Raw genomic sequence first — 12,626 nt, 5'->3', positions numbered from 1 at the left:
GGCCGCGCGCGCCGGGACAGAACAGACGGAGAGCGAGTCAGGTAGGGGAGCCGGGGTGCGCATCGCGAGCGGGCGCTACCCGCATCGCGAATCGCACCCCGGCTGGCAGCGGAATCGCAGCGCCCCGGGTCAGAGGACGTGACCGGAGCGCTGCAGCGGGGGGAGTGAAGCGAGCGCTCCGGGGAGGAGCGGGGACCCGGAGCGCTCGGCGTAACAGTACCCCCCCCCTTGGGTCTCCCCCTCTTCTTAGAGCCTGAGAACCTGAGGAGCAGACTTTTGTCTAGGATGTTGTCCTCAGGTTCCCAGGATCTCTCTTCAGGACCACAACCCTCCCAGTCCACTAAAAAAAAAATTTTTCCCTCTGACCTTTTTGGCAGCTAAGATTTCTTTGACCGAGAAGATGTCCGAGGAGCCGGAAACAGGAGTGGGAGGAACAGATTTGGGAGAAAAACGGTTGAGGATGAGTGGTTTGAGAAGAGAGACGTGAAAGGCATTAGGGATACGAAGAGAAGGAGGAAGAAGAAGTTTATAAGAGACAGGATTAATTTGACACAAAATTTTGAAAGGACCAAGATAGCGTGGTCCCAACTTGTAGCTAGGGACACGGAAGCGGACATATTTAGCGGAGAGCCATACCTTGTCTCCAGGGGAAAAAACGGGAGGGGCTCTTCTTTTCTTATCCGCGAACTTCTTCATGCGTGATGAAGCCTGTAAGAGAGAATTTTGGGTCTCTCTCCATATGATGGAAAGGTCACGAGAAATTTCATCCACAGCGGGCAGACCAGAGGGCAAGGGAGTAGGGAGGGGGGGAAGAGGGTGACGGCCGTACACCACGAAAAATGGGGATTTGGAGGAAGACTCAGAGACCCTGAAGTTATACGAGAATTCGGCCCATGGGAGGAGATCTGCCCAGTCATCCTGGCGGGAGGAAACAAAATGTCGCAAATAATCACCCAAGATCTGGTTAATTCTTTCTACTTGTCCATTGGACTGGGGATGATATGCAGAAGAAAAATTTAATTTAATCTTGAGTTGTTTACAGAGAGCCCTCCAGAATTTAGACACGAATTGGACGCCTCTATCCGAGACAATCTGCGTAGGCAACCCGTGAAGACGAAAAATGTGTACAAAAAAATGTTTAGCCAACTGAGGCGCAGAAGGAAGACCAGGAAGAGGGATGAAATGTGCCATTTTGGAGAATCGATCAACGACCACCCAAATAACAGTGTTGCCACGGGAAGGGGGTAAATCAGTAATAAAATCCATACCAATCAGAGACCAAGGCTGTTCGGGGACAGGCAGAGGATGAAGAAAACCAGCGGGCTTCTGGCGAGGAGTCTTATCCCGGGCACAGATAGTGCAGGCTCGCACAAAGTCCACAACATCCGTCTCCAGAGTCGGCCACCAATAGAAGCGGGAGATGAGTTGCACAGATTTCTTGATACCCGCATGACCTGCGAGATGGGAGGAGTGACCCCATTTGAGGATTCCGAGGCGTTGGCGAGGAGAAACAAAGGTCTTTCCTGGAGGAGTCTGCCTGATGGAGGCAGGAGAAGTGGAGATCAGGCAGTCAGGTGGAATGATGTGTTGCGGAGAGAGTTCAACTTCTGAGGCATCCGAGGAACGAGAGAGAGCATCGGCCCTAATGTTCTTATCGGCAGGACGAAAGTGAATCTCAAAATTAAATCGGGCAAAGAACAGAGACCACCGGGCCTGGCGAGGATTCAGCCGTTGGGCAGACTGGAGGTAGGAGAGGTTCTTGTGGTCGGTGTAGATAATAACAGGAGAACTTGATCCCTCCAACAGATGCCTCCATTCCTCAAGTGCTAATTTAATGGCTAGAAGCTCTCGATCCCCGATGGAGTAGTTCCTCTCCGCTGGAGAGAAGGTCCTAGAGAAAAAACCACAAGTGACAGCATGCCCGGAAGAATTTTTTTGTAGAAGAACAGCTCCAGCTCCCACTGAGGAGGCATCAACCTCCAATAGGAAGGGTTTGGAAGGGTCAGGTCTGGAGAGGACGGGAGCCGAAGAAAAGGCAGACTTGAGTCGTTTAAAGGCGTCTTCTGCTTGAGGAGGCCAGGACTTGGGATCAGCATTTTTTTTGGTTAAAGCCACGATAGGAGCCACAATGGTAGAAAAATGTGGAATAAATTGCCTGTAATAATTGGCGAACCCCAAAAAGCGTTGGATAGCACGGAGTCCGGAGGGGCGTGGCCAATCTAAGACGGCAGAAAGTTTGTCTGGATCCATCTGTAGTCCCTGGCCAGAGACCAAATATCCTAGAAAAGGAAGAGATTGGCATTCAAACAGACATTTCTCAATTTTGGCATAGAGTTGGTTGTCACGAAGTCTCTGAAGAACCATACGGACATGCTGGCGGTGTTCTTCTAGATTGGCAGAAAAAATTAGGATATCGTCCAGATATACAACAACACAAGAGTATAACAGATCACGAAAAATTTCATTGACAAAGTCTTGGAAGACGGCAGGGGCGTTGCACAGGCCAAAGGGCATGACCAGATACTCAAAGTGTCCATCTCTGGTGTTAAATGCCGTTTTCCACTCGTCCCCCTCTCTGATGCGGATGAGGTTATAGGCGCCTCTTAAGTCCAATTTAGTAAAGATGTGGGCACCTTGGAGGCGATCAAAGAGTTCAGAGATGAGGGGTAAGGGGTAGCGGTTCTTAACCGTGATTTTATTAAGACCGCGGTAGTCAATGCAAGGACGTAGGGAGCCATCTTTTTTGGACACAAAGAAAAATCCGGCTCCGGCAGGAGAGGAGGATTTACGGATAAAGCCCTTTTTAAGATTCTCCTGGACGTATTCGGACATGGCAAGAGTCTCTGGGGCAGAGAGAGGATAAATTCTGCCCCGGGGTGGAGTAGTGCCCGGGAGGAGGTCGATAGGGCAATCATAAGGCCTGTGAGGAGGTAGAGTCTCAGCTTGTTTTTTGCAGAAAACATCCGCGAAGTCCATATAGGCCTTAGGGAGACCGGTTACTGGAGGAACCACAGAGTTACGGCAAGGGTTACTGGGAACCGGTTTTAGACAGTTCTTGGAACAAGAGGACCCCCAACTCTTGATCTCCCCAGTGGACCAATCCAGGGTTGGGGAATGAAGTTGAAGCCAGGGAAGTCCAAGGAGAATTTCCGAGGTGCAATTGGGGAGGACCAAAAGTTCAATCCTCTCATGATGAGATCCGATGCTCATAAGAAGGGGCTCCGTGCGGAAACGTATGGTACAGTCCAATCTTTCATTATTTACACAATTGATGTAGAGGGGTCTGGCGAGACTGGTCACGGGGATGTTGAACCTGTTGACGAGAGAGGCCAAAATAAAATTTCCTGCAGATCCAGAGTCCAAGAAGGCCACTGTAGAGAAGGAGAAGGCAGAGGCAGACATCCGCACAGGCACAGTAAGACGTGGAGAAGCAGAGTAGACATCAAGGACTGTCTCACCTTTGTGCGGAGTCAGCGTACGTCTTTCCAGGCGGGGAGGACGGATAGGACAATCCCTCAGGAAGTGTTCGGTACTAGCACAGTACAGGCAGAGGTTCTCCATACGGCGTCGTGTCCTCTCTTGAGGTGTCAGGCGAGACCGGTCGACCTGCATAGCCTCCACGGCGGGAGGCACAGGAACAGATTGCAGGGGACCAGAGGAGAGAGGAGCCGAGGAGAAGAAACGCCTCGTGCGAACAGAGTCCATATCTTGGCGGAGTTCCTGACGCCTTTCGGAAAAACGCATGTCAATGCGAGTGGCTAGGTGAATAAGTTCATGTAGATTAGCAGGAATTTCTCGTGCGGCCAGAACATCTTTAATGTTGCTGGATAGGCCTTTTTTGAAGGTCGCGCAGAGGGCCTCATTATTCCAGGACAATTCTGAAGCAAGAGTACGGAATTGTACGGCATACTCGCCAACGGAAGAATTACCCTGGACCAGGTTCAACAGGGCAGTCTCAGCAGAAGAGGCTCGGGCAGGTTCCTCAAAGACACTTCGGATTTCCGAGAAGAAGGAGTGTACAGAGGCAGTGACGGGGTCATTGCGGTCCCAGAGCGGTGTGGCCCATGACAGGGCTTTTCCGGACAGAAGGCTGACTACGAAAGCCACCTTAGACCTTTCAGTGGGAAACAGGTCCGACATCATCTCCAGATGCAGGGAACATTGGGAAAGAAAGCCACGGCAAAACTTAGAGTCCCCATCAAATTTATCCGGCAAGGATAAGCGTATCCCAGGAGCGGCCACTCGCTGCGGAGGAGGTGCAGGAGCTGGCGGAGGAGATGACTGCTGAAGCTGTGGTAGTAACTGTTGTAGCATAACGGTCAGTTGAGACAGCTGTTGGCCTTGTTGCGCTATCTGTTGTGACTGCTGGGCGACCACCGTGGTGAGGTCAGCGACAACTGGCAGAGGAACTTCAGCGGGATCCATGGCCGGATCTACTGTCACGATGCCGGCTGGCAGGTAGTGGATCCTCTGTGCCAGAGAGGGATTGGCGTGGACCGTGCTAGTGGACCGGTTCTAAGCCACTACTGGTTTTCACCAGAGCCCGCCGCAAAGCGGGATGGTCTTGCTGCGGCGGTAGTGACCAGGTCGTATCCACTAGCAACGGCTCACCTCTCTGGCTGCTGAAGATAGGCGCGGTACAAGGGAGAAGGCAGAAGCAAGGTCGGACGTAGCAGAAGGTCGGGGCAGGCAGCAAGGATCGTAGTCAGGGGCAACGGCAGAAGGTCTGGAACACAGGCTAGGAACACACAAGGAACGCTTTCACTGGCACAATGGCAACAAGATCCGGCAAGGGAGTGCAGGGGAAGTGAGGTGATATAGGGAAGTGCACAGGTGAACACACTAATTGGAACCACTGCGCCAATCAGCGGCGCAGTGGCCCTTTAAATCGCAGAGACCCGGCGCGCGCGCGCCCTAGGGAGCGGGGCCGCGCGCGCCGGGACAGAACAGACGGAGAGCGAGTCAGGTAGGGGAGCCGGGGTGCGCATCGCGAGCGGGCGCTACCCGCATCGCGAATCGCACCCCGGCTGGCAGCGGAATCGCAGCGCCCCGGGTCAGAGGACGTGACCGGAGCGCTGCAGCGGGGGGAGTGAAGCGAGCGCTCCGGGGAGGAGCGGGGACCCGGAGCGCTCGGCGTAACAGTAACGCTGTTGTCTATTCTTCTTGCATTAATCCCCAGGACCGGATGGACTACACCCAAGAGTTCTTAGAGAGGTAAGTTCAGTAATATCTGTACCCCTGTTCATGATATTTAGAGATTCTCTGGTGTCTGGTATTGTGCCAAGGGACTGGCGCAAGGCGAATGTGGTGCCAATCTTCAAAAAGGGCTCTAGGTCTTCCCCAGGAAACTATAGACCGGTAAGTTTAACGTGCATTGTGGGTAAATTGTTTGAAGGACTTATAAGGGATTACATACAGGAATACATAGGGGATAATTGTATTATAAGTGATAGCCAGCATGGGTTTACTAAGGATAGAAGTTGTCAAACCAATCTAATTTGCTTTTATGAAGAGGTGAGTAGAAGCCTTGACAGAGGAATGGCTGTGGATATAGTGTTTCTGGATTTTGCTAAAGCATTTGATACTGTCCCTCATAGACGTCTGACAGGTAAGTTAAGGTCTTTGGGTTTGGAAATTTTAGTTTGTAACTGGATTGAACACTGGCTCATGGATCGTACCCAGAGAGTGGTGGTCAATGATTCGTACTCTGATTGGTCCCCGGTTATTAGTGGTGTACCCCAAGGTTCAGTACTGGGACCGCTGTTGTTTAATTTATTTATCAATGATATAGAGGATGGTATTAACAGCTCTGTTTCTATCTTTGCAGATGACACCAAGCTTTGTAGCACGGTACAGTCTATAGAGGATGTGCATAAGTTACAAGATGACTTGGATAGACTAAGTGTCTGGGCATCCACTTGGCAAATGAGGTTCAATGTGGATAAATGTAAAGTTATGCATCTGGGTACTAATAACCTGCATGCATCGTATGTCTTAGGGGGGATTAAACTGGCAGAGTCACTGGTAGAGAAGGATCTGGGTGTACTTGTAGATCACAGACTACAGAATAGCATGCAATGTCAGGCTGCTGCTTCCAAAGCCGGCAGGATATTGTCATGTATCAAAAGAGGCATGGACTCAAGGGACAGGGACATAATACTCCCCCTTTATAAAGCATTGGTACGGCCTCACCTGGAATATGCTGTTCAGTTTTGGTCACCTGTCCATAAAAGGGACACTGCGGAGTTGGAAAGGGTGCAGAGACGCGCGACTAAACTAATATGGGGCATGGAACATCTTAGCTATGAGGAGCGATTAAAGGAGTTACAATTGTTTAGTCTTGAGAAGAGACGTTTAAGGGGGGATATGATAAACGTATATAAGTATATTAATGGCCCATACAAAAAATATGGAGAAAAACTGTTCCAGGTTAAACCCCCCCAAAGGACGAGGGGGCACTCCCTCCGTCTGGAGAAAAAAAAGTTTAGTCTCAAGGGGCGACACGCCTTCTTTACCGTGAGGACTGTGAATTTATGGAACGGTCTACCTCAGGAACTGGTCACAGCAGGAACAATTAACAGCTTTAAAACAGGATTAGATACATTCCTGGAACAAAATAAGATTAATGCTTATGAAGAAATATAAAATCTCATCCCTTCCCCAATATCGCGCCACACCCCTACCCCTTGGTTCCCTGGTTGAACTTGATGGACATATGTCTTTTTTCGACCGTACTAACTATGTAACTATGTAACTATGTAACTATTGATATGTTTTACTAAGGTCTCCTCTCTGGCTATAATGCCAGTGGTTTGTTTACCGTTTTGTATCCCTGTTTGTCTTTCCCTTTTGTCCCCCCCCTTTTGTGTCCTGCTCTTCCCCTCTCTTTCTGAGTCTCCTCCTGTTCTTTGTCTCTGCTCTTCTTTTAGGTCCAGTATTGAACGATGGTGGTCTTTGGACTCGGGCTGGCCCGCTGATGCGTTTTCCACTTCTCTGAGTGAGTACTTACCATGGCACCTTCCTTACACCACACCTACCCCTCATGGCTAAGTGCGTTTCCCTGAACGTGAAAGGCCTTAACTCCCTCTCTAAAAGGCGTCTCCTACAACGGGAGCTGGTGGCTCTCAAGGCGGATATTGTCTATGTTCAGGAGACGCACTTTGACAAGACGGGCTCCTTCCACTTCCTACAACACCTTTACCCTCAGGTATACTTGGCCTCCTCGGACAGGAAGGTGGCGGGAGTAGCTATCCTAGTCTCACGACACTGCCCCTTGCAGGTTTCCTCCTCCTTTGCTGACCCCTCAGGGCGGTTTGTAATTTTATGTGGCACCCTTGGGGGGAAACCTCTGCTACTTTGTAATGTTTATGCCCCGAACTCTGCACAAATCCCCTTCCTCCGACGGGTCTTGAAGCGACTGTCTGCATACCCAACCTCCGCCTGGCTGCTGGGCGGGGACTTTAACTTGGTTTTTTCTCCCTCTGCCGATCGCTACTCCCTGACGGACTCCCCACCACCAGCCCCTCAGTTGCGTCTCTCTACATTTTTTCGTCGGTTGATTCGTTCGGCAGGGCTCTATGACCTCTGGCGTATTAATCATCCATCTGATCGCTCTTTTTCTTTTTATTCCCACCCTCATAAACTCCATACGCGAATTGACTATTTTTTCGGGAACCTCCCAATGCTGCGTATGCTCTCCTCTGCTTCCATGGAACCTATCTCCTGGTCTGATCATGGCCCTGTTCTTGTGTCTTTCTCCCCTTTCACTTCTTTCTCCCGCCGTTGTCATTGGCGACTCAATGACTCCTTGCTTAAAACTCCTTCTTCCCGGGACTCGATCCTGCATAGCATAACTACTTACTTTGCGGAAAATGAAGGCTCTGTGTCCTCCCAGGCAGTACTATGGGAGGCACATAAAGCGGTGGTCAGAGGCCATTGTATTGCATTGGGCTCTAGACTGAAGCGAGATGCCTTGGCCCGCTCCCGGGAACTTAAGGATCAAATTTCTGCCCTGGAAGCTCTCTTACTAACTAACCCTTCCCTTCCGGTACTGAGGCGGCTGGTAGTTGCACGGTCCCAATTGGGTGACTTGGCCCTTCATAAAGTTGAACGTCAATTGCTTTATGCCAAACAGAGGTTTTATGAAAAGGGCAATAAGGCCCATACAATGCTGGCTAGACGTTTAAGGGATCGTGCGGCTGCTCAGTCCCCCTCTGCCCTGAAGGATGCTGCGGGGACATTGCACTATCACCCTAACACCATCTCCCGCCTCCTCCATGACTATTACTCCAAATTGTACTCTATACCCTCACAACTCCCCTCGGATCCGGGAGGGCGTGACGCTGTGTTGGAGACGTTCCTGTCCAGGTGCAGCCTTCCGACTCTCTCTGCGTCTGAAATTCTCAAGTCTCTCCCATCTGGGCGCTCTCCAGGACCTGACGGATTCACCTATTTATACTATAAAACCTACTCGTCTGTCCTTCTCCCTCGGCTGGTCCCCCTGTTCAATTCTTTTCTGCGGGGGGAGGGGATTCCGCAGTCCTTTCTGCATTCCTTGATTACGTTGATTCCTAAACCTAACAAAGACCCACATGATTGCTCCAGCTTTAGGCCCATAGCCCTGTTGAACTCGGACGTGAAGTTGTTCTCTAAGATTTTGGCAGCTCGTCTCTGTTGTTTCCTCCCCGCCCTTATCCATAAGGATCAAGTGGGTTTCATCCCCTGTCGTCAGGGAGGCGATAATACTAGAAGGGTTGTCAATCTTATAGATATTGTTAATAAACGATCTGAACAGGCTTTAATATTGAGCTTGGATGCCGAAAAGGCTTTTGATAGATTAGGCTGGCCATTCATGTTTGCCACTCTACAGAAATTTGGGATCACTGGTGACTTCCTCACTGCACTGCGGGGTCTCTACTCCTCCCCTACTGCCTCTCTCAAACTCCCGACTGACTCCTCCCCTCCCTTTACCCTCTATAATGGCACTAGACAGGGATGTCCGTTGTCCCCACTGATTTTTGCCCTTTGCATAGAGCCGCTGGCGGCTCTGATCCGGGGGAGTTCGGATGTCTCTGGAATCTCCCTTCATGGGAAGACCTTTAAGATCTGCCTTTTTGCAGATGACGTTTTACTTACCCTCACTAACCCTCACTTGTCCCTGCCTGCGCTGTACAAACTCTTGCATGAATATGGCTTGGTATCGGGCTACAAAGTCAACCTTTCTAAATCTGAAGCAATGTCTGTAAATCTCCCACCCTCTCTGGTCTCCCTACTTCGTTCTAACTATTCTTTCCGCTGGTCTCCCTCTGCTATTAAATATCTTGGAGTTTCCATCACCCCTACATATGCCTCGCTCTATTCTGCAAATTTCCCTACTTTGTTCAGAGAGCTACGTTCTTTGCTAGAAAACTGGAAATCGCAATACATATCCTTTTTCGGGCGAATTGCTGCGGTTAAAATGACTATCCTTCCTAAATTACTTTATTTTTTCGAAACGTTACCGGTACGGGTTCCGTTGGCAATGCTACGGTCCTTTCAGTCGGCTATTTTCCGGTTCATTTGGGACGCTAAAAGACATAGGCTCCCTATGACGGTCATGATGGCGAACCGAGTCTCTGGAGGTCTGGGGGTCCCAGATGTCACAAAATATTATTGGGCCGCACACCTCCGTCACCTAGCTGCATGGTCTACTCACTTTGCTTATAGTAAGTGGATGGAACTTGAGAAATTATGGTTGGCACCTGTCCACCCTAATTCTTTCCTGTGGTCCTTTCCGCTTCCGTCCCCTGCATGCACCCTTTTAGGCCCTATGTCTTTCACGAGATATGTCTGGACTTATTGTTCCAGGCGATTCCGACTCCTGTCCCCTTTCTCCCCAATGCAGTCTTTCCTCTACCACCCTGACTTCCCTCCTGGAGGCACCTCACTTATGGTTCGGGAATGGGGCTCGAGAGGTTTGTTCTGCTGGGCTGATGTGGTACATCCTATTACTCGGACTCTTCTATCTTTTGAAGACCTGAAATCTCGTTGGGAACTCCCAGCCTCTGCGTTCACTCACTACACCCAGCTCCGACATTACCTATCCTCTCGGAGGGGCTCGCTAGTGGTTTCGCTCCCTACGAGTTTTGAGAGGTTGTGTAGGAGTGGACCACAGACGAAGGGACTGCTCTCGAGTATTTACTCCCTTCTAATCTCCCCCGCGGACGGAACCCTCCCCTCCCATCGTTATATGGATCGCTGGGAGGAAGTCCTTAACACTTCTATCACAATTCCTCAGTGGAGGGTGATTTGGGATAGGGCTTCTCGGGCCTCCATATGTACAGCTTACAAAGAGACACAATACAAATTGCTCATGGGTTGGTACCATACCCCTGTCCTCCTCAATAAATTGAACCCTGACATCCCCCCGCAATGTTGGCGTTGTGGTGTGGGGCTGGGGGACACTTACCATATATTCTGGTCCTGCCCGCTGATCTCTCAATTTTGGGTAATGGTGCAGCGGCTTATCCGTGACATATTGGGAGTCGGGGTGCCCCTAGACCCTTTAATCTATCTCCTACATTTGTCGACAAGGGCCTTGTCTGGTCGACCATTTAAGCTATTTCTACACATCATTCTGGCAGCAAAAACTCTCATTGCAAAACACTGGAAACAGACTTCCCCCCCGTCTGAGGGTGAACTCCTGGCCCGGGTCCGTGAGATTCGCTCTATGGAATCACTTACTGCCTCTTTGAATAACACTATCTCACAATTTCTTTCAGTATGGGACCCATGGGACAGATTCACGGATAGGCAACCTCCCTGATCTCTTAGCTCCTTTTGGACCTTTTCCTCTCTTCTTGCTTCTCTCAACCCACTCTTCTATTTCTTTGTACGTTCCCCCTCCCTGTTCCCTCGCCCCCTCTGTCTGACGTTGTTGTCTTAGTCACCCCCCCCCCCCCCCCCCATGTCTTAGACTACTTGATCCAAATGTGCGGTTGTTAACTATAGCATTGCTGGGTCACAGTTGTGACTACCTGACTTGATTGTTGTGATTTGAATTATTACTTGCTTGCATTTCTCACTTACTGTGGGGTACGTCACCCCGATCATTCCTACTGGTGTGTATTTTCCTATCTGAATATAATAAAAATTTACAGTTGAAAAAAAAAAAAAGAAAGCATGGACCACTTCCTGCTTCATTGTCCCTTTAATATAGGGGTTTACAACTGGGTGGGTGCTTCCCTCGGCTGGAGTCAACTTGCCGTCCTTGTTTATTCGGAGTGGGCTTATGGGGCATTCAAAAACCTTGGTGGCCGAGATCGGGGCACTTTGTTTCTAGTCAGTTTAGTGGTTAGGTACTACACGTGGAATGCACGGTGTCCAGTGTCTACTCAGCAGAAGGTCCTCTCCGAGGTGGAGGTGTGTAGGAACATCACTGGTGACCTTGGGAAGATCAGGTCTTTGGAGTATGGCAGTCTTGGTACCGGTAGGGCATCTCTCCTATGGAGAGGATTTTCTTTTGATGTGCCCTAGGTACTAAACCTTTTGGGTAGAGTACCTTTACTTTGGTTAGGGGCAGTGTTATAGGGATAGAGATAGGGTGAGAGCAGTAGGGGAAAATTAGGGGAAGAGTTTATATTTTATTTATCAAGTCTGCCATCCTTCTTCCTGGTGGTGGGCTAGTGCATGCACACGCTAGCTTTTTGTTTTGTTTTAGGTTGACATGGTATGAACGGCTTACAGGCAACCAAACTTGGGCCTAAAGTGGGTTGTGTTTTTGTGTGTATAAGTTTGTGTATAAGTATGTTGGGAGGAGTGCTAGGTGGGGTGGGTGTATTTGTGTGCAGTTGAGTGACCTGACATGGGTCAGGTAAGGACTGGCTTATGTGAACTGTATGGACACTATGGACTCTGACCCATGTACAGGAGGTGTGGGGGGAGGGGACAGTTTTAGTGTAGGGTTTTCTATGGGTTTTCTATTGTTTTGTAAGTTTCTGCTGTATATATTATTATACTATATTTATAATTACATTTATATTATATTTATGTTTCATTGTAGAGGAAGGAAAAAAATATTAATATGTATATTTTGTTTTGTATGTTATACATTATAGTAGATAAGGCAGTCGGGCCAGATGTTATGTTAATATGTGTGTGTGTGCGGTGTCACAAATATTTTTATGATTATCTGTTATACTTTTGTTTGTCCAGGATCTGTTATGTTTTGGTTGGTACTTTCGTTACGTGTGTGTGGTTTTGTATGTTATGTTGTTATTTATTAGTTTATTTATTTATTGTCTTCTTTTCCAAGTATGGATGGTATGAGTTATAGCTGGGCAGTGCAAAATTTTATTTTAGTTACATAAACAATTATATTATATAAGAAAAGAATAATAATTTAATTTAAAAAAATTAAAATACAAAAAAAATTATAAAAAATAAAATAAAAATGTAAAAAAAAGAAAAAATTGAAACAAGAGAAAAAGTTTGTAGGGGAGTGCTTTGTTAGGTTTCTGTGAGGTTTGTTTTTTTCTTTTTTCTTTTCTTTTTTTTTCTTTCAGTTAAAGCCAGTAGTGCTAACTTTTATGTTTATATAAGCCAAGTTCGGCTATTTTTATGTTCTTTTTCGGTATGTTTGGGTGTGT

At 48.6% G+C, this 12,626-nt stretch overlaps 1 protein-coding gene across 7 annotated transcripts in view; it reads left to right on the top strand.

Moving 5' to 3' along the window:
- The window catches only part of CCR6 (C-C motif chemokine receptor 6), a 219,611-nt gene that overhangs the window by 151,009 nt on the left and 55,976 nt on the right, over window positions 1-12,626 (top strand). For 3 of the 7 annotated variants that reach the window (XM_056566956.1, XM_056566952.1, XM_056566954.1), the window contains one exon: window positions 6,930-6,997. The exons of 3 other annotated variants lie outside the window; for them this stretch is intronic. The gene's annotated coding sequence lies outside the window, so the exon portion shown is untranslated. Of the gene's footprint in view, window positions 1-6,929; window positions 7,862-12,626 lie in introns of those variants that run through there. One more of the 7 variants, XR_008891427.1, reaches the window with a different exon arrangement.

The sequence above is a fragment of the Hyla sarda genome, chromosome 3, assembly GCF_029499605.1.
Source record: "Hyla sarda isolate aHylSar1 chromosome 3, aHylSar1.hap1, whole genome shotgun sequence".
In the NCBI taxonomy this organism is placed as follows: domain Eukaryota; kingdom Metazoa; phylum Chordata; class Amphibia; order Anura; family Hylidae; genus Hyla; species Hyla sarda.
The sequence above is the reverse complement of the archived record's forward strand: the minus strand, read 5'-3'. Positions and strand labels throughout refer to the sequence as shown.